This window comes from Gymnogyps californianus, chromosome 21 (assembly GCF_018139145.2).
Source record: "Gymnogyps californianus isolate 813 chromosome 21, ASM1813914v2, whole genome shotgun sequence".
In the NCBI taxonomy this organism is placed as follows: domain Eukaryota; kingdom Metazoa; phylum Chordata; class Aves; order Accipitriformes; family Cathartidae; genus Gymnogyps; species Gymnogyps californianus.
Genome location: NC_059491.1, coordinates 8,863,549 through 8,876,856, shown reverse-complemented (window position 1 = coordinate 8,876,856; position 13,308 = coordinate 8,863,549). Strand labels below are relative to the sequence as shown.

At 48.4% G+C, this 13,308-nt stretch overlaps 1 protein-coding gene across 2 annotated transcripts in view; it reads right to left on the bottom strand.

Annotated features, from left to right (window-relative positions):
* The window catches only part of CDC42 (cell division cycle 42), a 28,739-nt gene extending 18,696 nt beyond the window's left edge, over positions 1 to 10,043 (bottom strand). Inside the window, exon 1 of one of the 2 annotated variants that reach the window (XM_050909288.1) lies at positions 10,012 to 10,043. The gene's annotated coding sequence lies outside the window, so the exon portion shown is untranslated. The remainder of the gene's footprint in view (positions 1 to 10,011) is intronic. The other variant, XM_050909287.1, reaches the window with a different exon arrangement.
* Between the last annotated feature and the right edge of the window lie 3,265 nt (positions 10,044 to 13,308).

Genomic DNA, 13,308 nt, shown 5'->3' with positions numbered 1-13,308 from the left:
GTGAGGCAAAGGCCCTGAACTCAAACCACACGCCACCTTTTCCTACCAGCTGACCCGATCCTTTAAGCTTTCTGGCAGTGGGAACAAAACAGAGTGCAAATAACCCGAGGCCTCACTCTGGAGCATAAAGCAAAACCTGAACTGCACAACAGGGGACCTGGAAAAGACTGAAGAGAGTTGTTTTAATTTTTTTTCCTCTTTCTAAAGGAAGAAATTAACAAAATTTACCATGAAAAACATTGAACTTGCCCACTAGAAGGTCTCTATGTACCAAGCAACTACCACTTCTCACACAGCTTTTTAACTGCCCCCCCACACCCCATCAGACACTTCAGGATTACATCTTTAAAGGACCAAAATGCATTCGAGCACACCTTTAGGTAAAGGGATCCCCTCACTTTTTTTTTTAATGTATATATAACTATCTTTAAATACTGAAATAAGATAGCCTAAGTTTTAAACAGGTTTAGAGTCTTAAGTATAGGCCTCCAAACTCTTACCAGTGGGAAAGTGGAGTTGTTAAATTATTTTACTTGGATTAGTAGGCTTTCTAGATTAGCTGGATGAGCTACTTCATGTTCTCCACTTTCAAGAGGTCCACAGAACACAGCTGAAAACAAGCTCATTTTCAGGGAGCTTAGATGCACCATCCTGGGACCTACTCTTGCATAGGAAAAGCTCTAAAGACACATACATCATTGACTTGTGGTTTCACAGTCATTTAGTCCAATATGAGATACGACTAGAGAATAACTCATCCCCAGAGTGCAACGCCAAGCGAGGGAGAAACAAAGAAGTTAGAAGAGGTTTGGGTTTGTTCCCCCTCCAAAGTAGCCTAATAAAAGGAAGTCTACATATGCAACACCCAGCAGGACTAGAAAACACTCCAAGTAGTTTTAAATATCTGAGGGAATTGAAACAGACTGGAAAGCACTGAAGTCATCCCAATTCGAGTGCAGTGAGTGGGTTTTGAGCCATGTAATCGTGAGCCATCTGGCCAAGCCCAGAGAGGAGAGCTGATAAAGACTGGGAATGCAATACAAGTGAATATGACTTAATTCTGTTCAACACGATCTAAAGACTTCTTAAAAAAAACCTACAACATTGAATTGCTTTAATTTCTCAAACCTCTCTGTATTGTAATGAAAAACTTCAGTCCTTCAGTAAAGTACATGTTAACTGATCATACTTCTAATATTTTTTGGATTTTAACCTGTTGAGCACATGATCACACCAGCAGGATTTCATGGAACTCAACAGCATCCTGGAAACTGTGGATTACAAAGCCTTGTAAACTTTGTCAAGTTCATCAGATGGCCCTAATCCAGACTGAACAGGCCCATTTTACAGAATTTTGCTTTAAAGCTCAGTTACACTTTTATGAAAGACAACTGATCTGCATTTAGGATTAATCCCAAAAAGTGGTAACAGAGATGGAAGCGTTGCAATGAACAGTTAACTGAAGTCTCCAGTGGGACGTCATGTAGATAAGCAATCCTCCCTAGCGCAAAGGAAAATTTGGAATTATGCACTTTCTCCACACAGTCCTGTACGCACACCAGAAGACACCGACAGATCACAAAAGGCTGAAGAAATCCATGGTACCTATGGCAGGTTCCCACTTACTAAGCACAAGTTGCGAGAAATGCTGTCCCAAATGCACCCTGACACTGAGGGCCACAACCCCTCTTGCGCAAGCCTAATTTTCCCATTTTAATGGCAAGTACGTGAAATGCTGTGTTACTATGGGAGCTCCTTGGTTTTAAAAACTGCCCGTAATGCAGAGTAGTTGAAGTATATTCTAGCAGCAATATGAACTACCGACTGTGAAGAATTAAGTGAAATTTTGTGGGTCTTTGTACACAATCAGCGTTCCCTCCTAAACCAAGAGGTAAAAATCTGCATGATCTTGCCTTCACTCTTGCTGTACGTGCAATTTGAACTAGAAACCACAAGCCTTCAAGCTTGTTAAGATTCCTTTTATTTTTAAGCTACTGAAGTCTGTTTTCAGGTTAAAATGTGTACATTCTCCTAGCCAAAGGAAACCGAGCTGTCAAATCTGTCTACACATCCTGCACTAGTTTCCTGTCGAGCCTCGGCAGCACCACGACTTCCCCTTTCAGGCAGGACTGAAACTGCTGCCATTTCATCACAGGTACCGGCTAAACGCAGCTCGCTGCAAGCAACTGCAGGCTGATGACCAAGAACCATTTCATGATGCTCTTTAGTATACACCATTAACTCACGAGGCAAAGCTTAACCAGCTCGTCACAGCTTCCAGATCCTGTTCGAAAGCCTGCTCCACGTTGCAAGAAAACAGAGCCATTTCTGAAAACTAAGAATAAGACCATTTTTTTTTCCCCCCGAACAATGTAATTTTACAGTAAACAGGTTATTCATCTAACTCCTGTGGGGTCAAAGCACTCAGGAGTCCACAATGAAAGGAATAATATTCACAGAATTTTACTCATGATCTCTGTTAACCACTTTCACCCTTCCACGCTACTTTCATTTCATATCTTATAAAAACCACACATTTCTGAACAAAGTATTTGGTTGTATTTGATAACTTGTTCCTAAATTAATCACAGCCATTTTCAAGGCACCCTCGCCCTACCATTTCAAGGTTCTTGCTCTCTGCCACCTCCTCTATCCCTACTCCAAACTAACACTTTTGCTTTTGAAAGTGAAAAGTCTCCCAAATCAGGGGCACCAGAGAGAGATAATCAGCTACTGCAATCCAAGCAATTGTATTTCCCCACCAGAGATACCGACCAGCATCCCATGGAGAAGGTACTAATTGCACGCCTGTATTACAAACTTGGCGCAGCAAACGCTTCATCGCAAAGACCACTGCATACAACGCACCAGTTCTCTGCAGAGATCACAAACCACTAACGAAGAGACCGCACGAGTTCAGCTGTCAACCGTAGAGTTAAAAGACCTTGCACCTCTTGGTACACCGATATTGTTGCAAACCTATGATGCAAAACACCAACAGAAGCCGCTCTCTGATGAAGAGCTGAACTCCAGAAAGACACAGAAGGCAAAATGGGTTTCAAGAGCAGTATTACCATGGCCAGTGTTCGCCTCTGCAGGTGTACAGCAGCCCTTTATAGACATTACCTAATTCTTCCAGCCCAAAGCCCACCTTTCAGCCTGCTAGGAATCATCTTCTTCATGGAGATCTCACCCCAGAACTAAACACACCTGCCATTTCTATGCTATCGATGTGGCAAATGGAATTTAAAGTATATGTTATGCTCTAAACCATCCAGTGCCCAAGGTCACCTGCCCGTCTTCCCCACAGCTCAGAGTACTGCAGGCACACAAGCTATATGAACAAACGCATTTGCTCCCCAAGGTTCCAAGTTGAGCTTAAGGCCTGGGTATTTAATTTCTTAAACAGAGCTTAAAAAGGCTGTCAAACTACAAACCAGCGCAGGAGTTGCACTCCCTTAGAACACGGCAAATCATGAAGTCCAAGGCAAAACCTGCAAAAAGCAGAAGGGACAGACTCAAGAAACAATCTTGTACCACATCAGTTCAGGGTCTTGAAAAAGATATCCTTCCTTTTAAGCGTTGGTTGTTTTGTTGTTTTTTTTTTTAACTGCCACTAACAAGTGAGACAATCCTTTAAATCCTACCTCAGAATTTGCACTCCACAAGGGAGAACCATCTCCGAAAAAAAGCGTTGCTATTTGGTTTATATGGAAGGCATCTAATTATGAGACATACAGCCAAAAAAGCTCAGTCGCGCTACAAGTTGGTGTCAGGACAAACACAAGAATTCGGGTAAAGATCCAGATCTGCGGCCGGCGGGTCTCAATCTGAAGTTGGAGAGACTCACAGCAGCAGAGTACACTGGTGGGCTCCATCTCGCATGTCTGCCCACACCCACAGTCTCAACCCGGTGTTGGATGCAAGAATGGGAAACACTTAGGCAGGCCCACAAAAGCGAGCTGTATGAAGAGACACGGGATCACCATCACACACGTAGCTGGACCGGCACCATGACAGACCTAATTTAGCTCTCCAGGCTGATCTTGTTCTTGAAACCCACAAAATTTGCTATCATTATGGGAATCCCTGTTCGAGATAAAGTATGTGTCTGGAATCTTAGAGCATCCCTAAGTCTGCCGCTCCACAGAGGCTGTGTATCCCAACACCTCTGTCATTTTGAAGCACCCATTTCTGGGCAAGTTAGTACAAATTACCAAGGAAGAAGAGATTTCTTCTCAAAATGCAACTGTCCGAGACCAACTGATATGTTCTACACTTAATGCAACTTTCTTTTCCTAATTAGGTAAGAATTGACAGCTACTTTGCACATCTTTATAAAGGCTCCTCACAACAAACTGGCAAAGCAGGGACATACACAAGATAGGAAGTGAAGACTGGGTGGGGGAGTTTTACAAGCCCGAACCTAAGCTACCAGCAGTACTGTAACATGTTTCAAGTTCTACAACTTCAAAAAAAGAAGGGGAAAGCCATGTCATCCCATTTTAGTTCTAAATTCAAAACAAGAAAGCTGCCCTTGCAGCCTGGTCAGATAGAGAGTATGACTCAGTGGGCTCTTTGCTGCCACGCCAGTTACACCGTGGTGCAGCCAGGCCTACATCTGCCCACCTGCCTTAGCACTGGCATTGCCGACCTATCCCACTTCACGGCTCAAAACAATGACCCTAACTTTATCACGAACTCAAACGAAAAAAGCAAAAGTGTCAACTTCTCTGTTATCACTCTGGTTAAGGTTAGACTGTCAAAACCAGCCGTCAGCACTGGGAAAACCTGCCTCAGATTAAACACTGGGAAGTACGTGGGCTTACATTAATTCCTTTTCTGTCAAAGGCATTTTAATCTTACATTATTACTCTTCACTTTCATACTCTACAGGAAGCTGTTTTACTCTACCATGTAACAAAATCCTGTTCAGTATTTTAATACCACACTAAAAAACCTATCTTGATTAGCTTAGTTTCATACTGTTAATATTTAAAAATAAGAGCTGTACCTATACTCCTATTTGCTCATGCTACCAAATCAGGGTGTACACTAGCCTCGAAGTTTCTCTCCCCTTACCCATGGCCAACTACATTTAACAGTGGTAAAACAGACACCGGCAGAAGTTCCTCTATTTTGAGGCACATTTTTGCATAATGGGAAGCACCCTGCATGCACATCAGTTGCAACAGATCACCCCTCATTCCTGTTATGCTCAGGGAATGGGGCAGTTGCGGGTACGCCACGCACACAGCCTGAAGGGTGCCTTGAGGATGTGGTGTGCTTGGGGGGGGATAGCTCAAGCTGAGTAGCAACACACTGTCTGAGTACTGAAGAGATAAAGCTTTGTTAAAAAACATTGCAAAAGCAACTTTTCCCAGACACTGAGCTACCTTGGTGTTTCTACTAAAACTAACAAAGAAGCTGGAAAGCTCGCTAACACCAGGACTGACGTGGGAGAGGCTGCCCTGCACTCACCTCACCAGAGGAAGGAACCAGAGCAGCTGGAACCATCCTCCCTTGCACGGCAGAAGGCAAGCCACCCGCAGTGCCGTCATCGTGGCCAAGGCGGCAGGACCAAGAGCCTGTTGGGCAACTGGCAGCTTCTCAGCGGTAGGTAAATGAAGAAGACGCTCAGCAAGAAGTAACAGCCCCCACTCCAGGACATGGAAGAGGATCCTTCCGAGAGGAACTAAGCTCAGCAACACTTTACAAGCAGTAAAAAAAATAAATCACTAAACTCAAGCTAACTGCTCAAATGCACCAAGGTGAACCACAACCAGAGCATGTCTGCTGTCAAATCCAAGCCCAGCACACAGCCCTCCCACAACAAGCCCTTTTGCATTCAGCTGTTTACCAACCACAGCTGGCCCAACGCAAACAGCTACACCAGTTTATGAAGTGGCAGATGCCTTCTTTCCTTACATCCAAAGCTGCAGGAGCATTTTTGTCATTTTTTTCCCTGAAACAGAACACTCATCATTGGCCAAAAACACAGCACAGCGTCTTTCAACCTTAGAAGAGCTGAGCAATTCAAAACAGCTTGTTACAAACCAAGACAATTCTGGCAGCCTTAGCCATTGCTGTGAGTCTGGCACCACAAGTGACAGCAATCCTCTCCCGCTGTACCCAGCGGTCAGCCTCTGGGCCTTGACTAGTCCCGCTCCACTACACAGTTTAAGGTTTGCTCTAACACTGCATGAGCTTGGTAAAAACCTTCACCCTGCCATAGTTTGGTCTACACTTAGAAAACACGCACTGATACCACGCAATCTGACCAGAGGCACAGAAGTCTTTGTACAGATGAGCTGGTATCTGCACACCATCTCCAGACAGAAAGGCTCAAAGAAAGCCCCTGCCTTTATTAATAGAGGTTTTGTTTTGGTTTTTCATGAGACAAGAGAACAGCGCATGGAACAACTCTCCTGCTAGGAATTACGCCATAACATTCAAAAGTAATGGGGTGAATTAGCAGCACAAGAGCTTAAAATAGAACAACAGTTTTTAAATACTTCTGCAAAACTAACTCTTTGTTTTCTCTTTATAAAACATTACTTGTTTAGAAGAAGAGTCAATACATCTCAAGAAAAGGACAGCTGCTTTACTGAAGAGAAAGCAGGCCAAACAGTATTTTGAAGGTTAAAACTCTTTAAAACAGAAGTCACTACCTGAAACTCAATGGGAAGATTACAAAGATCAATTGCACGACAACAACATTGAAACCCTGCTTCTTGTACTCACTATTTTAAGTTTACTGCACACCCAGAGCTGGGTAAACAAACCCAGTTCTTCCACCCAAGAACAATCTAAAGGATCCACCACCAGAAGCTGGGAATACCTTGTCTTAATGCCATTTCTGTCACTTATCTCAGGCATTTACCTGCACACCATCATAAAGATGCAGCAGAGGCTGCAAGAGGCAGCTGACTGCTACACAGGGGTGGCCAGACATACTCAGGGAGGGATAACTCTATGCCAGGCTTTAGCCCTAGGAGATACTCTGGTGAAAGGGTTTTACCTGCCATTTCTAGGGGTAATCCTTTCTGGTGGACACCCTTACCTAGTATGGTGTAAGCCATCTGAAAGGCCTTGAAGGAAGCTACCAGTTAAATGATGATAGGCTGCAGAAGTGTAAAGATACTTTAAATTTCTTTAAAACTTCAGCATAAAAACTTATCTAGTTGATACATGGTTTTATTTGTCATATATTAAATACGAATAATAGGGGTTTTTTTCATCTGCATTTAGCGTAATGGGGTGAGAGGAGCCAAGGCAGAAGTCTACAATACGCTAAGTGGTTAAAGAGAGCTTCTTGCTACCTGGAATATCAGAAACCAATTTCACTTTCATTTAATTTGACAGCACCTTCATCTTCTACAAAAAAAGGTGGTGTTCTTTCCTCAGGAACGGAGCCTCAAGAGCGAGGGTAACTACGTCCCCCTACAATTCCTCCTTACAGGCTATTACTCTAGAAGCTCAGATCATTGAAATTCATATGATCAAGCCTAATGATAGCATGAAAGCTCAGCTGACCACAAGAGGCAAGCAGAGGAAAAAGAGGGCTAAAATACACAAGCCCACAGATGACTTTTAAAAGCTGTGAGCACTCACATTAGCGTAAAACAGATTACACACACCTCAACTGCAATGATGCCTATTCATTTATTATACAAGTTCTCAGGAGCCAGAAGCAGAGTTGGAACCCAGCTACGCCAATATGCTGTATTAACTTTGAAGCTTCTAGGGCAACAGATAGCTGTTGAAAAGATTTTAATTAAGATGTCCGGCTCTCTATGCTCATAAGACTTGGAAATTTATTTTAGTACTACAGCTGCATTTTAACCAGAAGGAACTTTTACATCAGGATTAGCGGTCAACTTCATGCTGCACTTCACATCTGCCTTTCATACGCTTTACAGGAAAGAAAAGCACAGTTGCACACTCATCAGGGAAATCCCTAGGAGTTTCAGATGGGCTCTGTTTCTGTTTACTGTTGTTCTTTCAGTAGAAGATCTACAGTTTCCATTTTAGATACTCCAGACACCCTAGGACTTCCAGAGAATTTGTATTAAACAGTGAAAACATCATAAACTTCCCAAAACTGGCCATCAGTTTCAGGCAAACAACCAACCCCAAAGCAGGGCATATAATGAATTAAGAGCATCAGTTGCAGGTCATGAATAACCAAGTTCAAAGCATGCAAATCTAATGGTTAAAATTTCTGCCTAGAACACATTACCAAACTGCAAACATGTTTTATCTTGCATCGCAGTAGTTTTTATTCCTTGCCAAGACTTAAAAATCCTTGTCCTCGTTGTTACTGAAGCATACAAGCGAACAGTTTAAACACAGAATTGTTTCTACAGTTAGCAATATACTGATTCAAGTCTTATGTGCATCCATAAGACCTGTTTCAAATACACATTTGCCTGTACTGCCTTCCCCATAATCTTACACTAACAAGAAGGAACAGTTTACAAAGCAGAACAACAGATTTTCCACGTATAGCTAGCTGAATACAAAGGCTTTCTATCTGAAGTTGGGTTTGCATAAGACCCTTTTGCTAACTGAAAGGCAGGAGTTTTAAGTGCTTTACTGAGTTATTCCAATTAGCAATATGAGGAGCTTGATCCAGGTTTTAAATACCCTTCCAAAAAAAAAAAAAAAAAGATATTTGGGGCACTGCGATTTAACACTTTGAATCAAGACAGCTAGCACCTCCTTTCCTAGGAGAGGAGAAACACAGATGAATACAAGACAAAGACAGTCACAGATGGCCAGACCGAACTACTTCTGACTACCCAGTTGTCATCTAACATGGCCTCCTCATTAAGGCCTTGTCTTCCCCGTGCTTTTGTCAAAAGAGGGTAGCAAAGCCGCTCCGGCTCCACCGGTTGCAGTACCCACACAGACAGGGCAACAGGAATTCTGACCGTTTTGCAATTCTTCATTAAGCACAGGTTTCACAATGCCGGTTGTTACATTCACAGCTACCTGGCTATACGAGTGTCTCCCACTGTTGCCACCAGCTACAACTTCTACCCACTTACAGATAAAAAACACTACTGAAGTCCAGAACACTAAAACAAACCTTTAAAACACAGCTAGGTGACACACTGCTGCGGTACAGATGAGATTTCAAAGGAGAAAGAGAAACATAAGTCAACACCAACCCCTGAAGTAGCGCTGGCTCCTACCCTAGCCAAAACCAGCGACATCATTGGCACTGTACACCGACAGCTACGGGACGGTCTTCGTGCAAGCCAGCGACCTTGCACCTAGGGAAGCAAAAGCCAAGAAGCGCCTCCCAACTCCTTCTCGTGTAGGAACTGACTTTTTGCAGTGCATACAGCTTAAGCTAAGCCTTTCACAGCGCCTGCACCCCCGCTGCGGCTCAGAGCTACGATGGTGCCCGGCGTTGCTCACCTGAAAGAAGCCACAGAGCCCAACCTGCAGCCCCACGAGCACAAGCTGACCCTCGGGGTTCCTCCCCCCCCACAGCCCCCGAGCGCAATCACGCCGAACCGGGAAGCCGCCGCAGTCCCCGCGGGGAGCGAGGCCCGGGCCCCCGCGATGGCTGATGCACCCAGCGCCGGAGCGGGAGCGCTTCCTGCCGCCGCTCCCGAGCGCCGAGGGTCCGGCCCCCGCCCGCCGCGCCAGGAAGCGGGGGAGGGGAGGAGGAGGAGGAGGCGGCGGCCCGCCACCGCCGCCCCCCGGCAGACCCGACCCCACAAAGACCGAGCCCCCCTCAACAGGCACCGGGGGGGGGGAAGCTGCGCGGGAGCCCGCACCCCCCCCCATGGCGTTGGGAACGCACCCCCCGACCCCCCCCCCACCACCGGCGGCTGCCCGGGGAGGCCCCGCACACACCCCGCAGGCCCGGGAGGGCGGCTCCCGCACGGCGGGCGCACCAGCCGGCGGTACCGAGCAGGACGACGGGGAAAAGGGGGAGGGTGGTCGCGGCGCGGGTCACGGCGGTACCGTGCCCGCCCCGGCGCGGCCGCTCACCTCAGAGTCTCCGCCGGGCGTTGGCAGCTCGCTGCGGGGTCTCCTCGGCTCAGGCACAGGGGCACGCCGCCGCTGACGTCACCACGCAGCGGGCGCCGGGCGGGGCGGCGGCGAGGGGCGCGGCCGGAGGGGAGGGAAGGGGAAGGGAGGGGAGAGGCGGGGCGCGGCCGGCAGGGGGCGCTGATCGGCTGGCACGCCCCGCCCCACCGCGGGCGGGCACCGCCCCCGGCGGGAGCGCGCGCCGCTGCCTGCAGAGGGGGTGCACGGCGCGGGGGGGGGCGGGGGGAGCTCGGCTACCGGCCTGCCCCCACCCGGGAAGCCCCGTCCACGCGGGGGGGAGGCCCTGGGCCATGCCCACAGCAGCCCCACCCCCACCCCGGGGGCCGCGGGACCCCGCGTCTGCACCGCCCTGCGTGCACCCCGGGGGATGCGGGACCCCCCCACCCGGCACCTGCACCGCCCTGCGTGCACCCCGGGGGATGCGGGACCCCCCCACCCCGCGTCTGCACCGCCCTGCCTGCACCCCGGGAGATGCGGGACCCCCCCACCCCGCGTCTGCACCGCCCTGCCTGCACCCCGGGGGATGCGGGACCCCCCCACCCCGCGTCTGCACCGCCCTGCCTGCACCCCGGGGGATGCGGGACCCCGCACCCTGCACCTGCACCGCCCTGCCTGCACCCCGGGGGATGCGGGACCCCCCCACCCCGCGTCTGCACCGCCCTGCCTGCACCCCGGGGGATGCGGGACCCCGCACCCTGCACCTGCACCGCCCTGCATGCACCCAAGGGCTGCAGGAGCACATGGAGGGCACAAAGTCTCCCCTACAGGGTGCACGTGCACCCCCACATCACCGTTTCCAAATTCCCTCAATCTTTAATTCCCTTTCGGGTTTTTTTTTCCCCTGCCTGGAGCTGAAGCTGAAACAAAAAGGGCCAAAGAGCTACAGCTCCTCTTATTGAGGTCCAGGCTTCAGTGCCCAAAAGAAAAGGCCTAGTTAAGAATTAAATCATCGCTCAGCCTTCTGGGGCTGTTGGGTCGCAAAGCTGCATGGGTGCTTCCCTGCGAGTTTGTCCCAGGTCCCCTTTCTATCCTAAGGGGAAAACAATCCATCCCCAAATTTTATTAACCATGCTAGATCTGCTGCGCGTCCCCCAATGCTGGGGAATTATGGATGAGGGGTTTATCACCAGCGATGAGCTAATTAGTGCTGCCATCCTGGCAGGGCTTTTACTGAAGTCTCCGTGGCTGGGAGACAGCCCCGTAGTGCAGGGGATGTTCACAGGGGGTTATAACCAAATACCCCTAAGCCCCCCAAATAAAAGGAAAAACCCTCCTTCAGGAACAAGAGCACAAGAAGAAAATCTCCGGGCGCTGCCAATTTGAGAAGCAGGAGCCAAAATCTGGCCTGAAACAGAAAATTTGTTTAGAGTTAATTCAATTTTTAAAAGCCAGAAAGACCTGCCGGTCTTGCAGCACGGCTCGGGAAGGTGATGTGGAAGCAGCAGAAAGCCTGTGGTTAAAAATCCCTGCTGCAGGCAGCTGAAAACCATCTGAAAAGGCTGAAAAAAAACCTCTATATGGTTTTTAATTTTGCCTGCAGTGCCTGGCCCCGGTTCAGTGCCTCCTGCAATTTTAACACATCCGAGAGATGTTTTCCCTCGCTCAGTTATCATTCATGCCATCGAGCCATTAATAAATCCATCTCTCAGGACCAGAAGACGACAAGAAGGCTCACGGCAGCCCTAAGAGTCAGCAAACGTCGGCTCTGGGGAGCACCCGGGAGAGGATCAGACGTTAAGAGCATCTTTCTGCTGGCCCTGGTTTATCTGCACATCCAAAGATGGAGCAAAAACCGCTCTGCCCAACATTAATGGTGTCAGAAGCCCATCTGTGTCTTCTCCTGCAAAGATTGTCCATCCCTGGGGATTTCGGAGCGAACCATTGCCTTCAGACCATGTTCACTGCTGCCCTGAGTGCTCACAAAAAAGCAAAGGGAGAGGAATATTTTCAAAATGAATTTTCAAGATGAAACTGTGAATGGAAACGAAGTCTTGCAGGAGACAGCTGATTTTTAACCTTTTTATCTAGGAAAGGCATTACGTACTGCAGCTGGAACAGCAGCCGCAAGCCTGCAGCCTCTGGTTCTGCCTTGTTCACTCCTTACCTACCTGGTTGTTCCTCTAAGCAAAGCAGAGGGCACACGCTTGCCTAAATAAAAGGCTTGAAAAACATGTAGGAGCAAGACGTGGCCCATACCTCATCTGCGGACAACCTCTGCCCTCCAGCACCGCGTCCCACTGGCTCTTCCCAGCTGATTTTTGGATGAAATCCCTGCCCCGGCGAGCCAAAAACCCATAAAGGCAACAGCTCGGTAGAGGCTGAGCCGAACGGATGAGATCGTGAACCTGGAGGGACTCGAGGAGTCCTCCACCGAGCACCATCTCCTCAGTTCTCCAGAAATTCATCCTTGCTGCAAGCATTGCAAGAGGCTCCAGCTCATCTTTCTGCCACCGGCTCCATCCTTGCCTGCTTGCCAGAGGATGGGTTGCTCAGCTCCACAGGAGCACCTTCCAGTATTTCTGACGTTGCCTCAGCTCTTTGGGTTTAACTAGATCAAAAACCAGCCAAGACGGCAATGCCGGGCGAGCTGTTTCGAGGGAACAGTTCCCCCTTTCCAGCATCACCTCCCTGCACCGCAGCGGGACCATTCGGCAGCCGCATCCCCGCTTCCCGCAGCACAGAGAGCACCGAGCACGAGCCCACCATCTCCACGCCTTGCCTCTTGATACCTTCTGTGTATGTTCGTACAAAGCTACGGCCATAGCGGTTTTGCTCTTTTGGGGCAAATCCAAGAAAAAGACTTGCCAGCGCCCGGAGGAACTGCAGGAGGCTAACGGGGAGTTACGGGGTACGGAGGGTCAGGGGTGTTTGTTGGAGATGTAGGAAAGCACGCGTGAAATCCCACCGAAGGCCAGCGCGTGAAATCACAAGCTACGGAGGTCTACAAATATCACCCCAATCCCCTTGCGCATGTCATTGTACAGATTTTAATGATGGGAAACAGATAAAACTGGGGCAGGAATCCCCTCTTCCCAGAGGAGCATAAATCAACACATGTGAAGATCTCTGATGTTGCTGTAATTAGCACAATGCAAAGCCCATGCAGTAATTAACTTTCTCCCTTCCAAGTTAAGATTTAATAACATGCAGTAAAATAAGACCTGGGGCGATGAAACGAGCAGGGAAAAAACCCATCAAATTAGACACTTGTGACTCGATAAGGAATTAATTGTACCC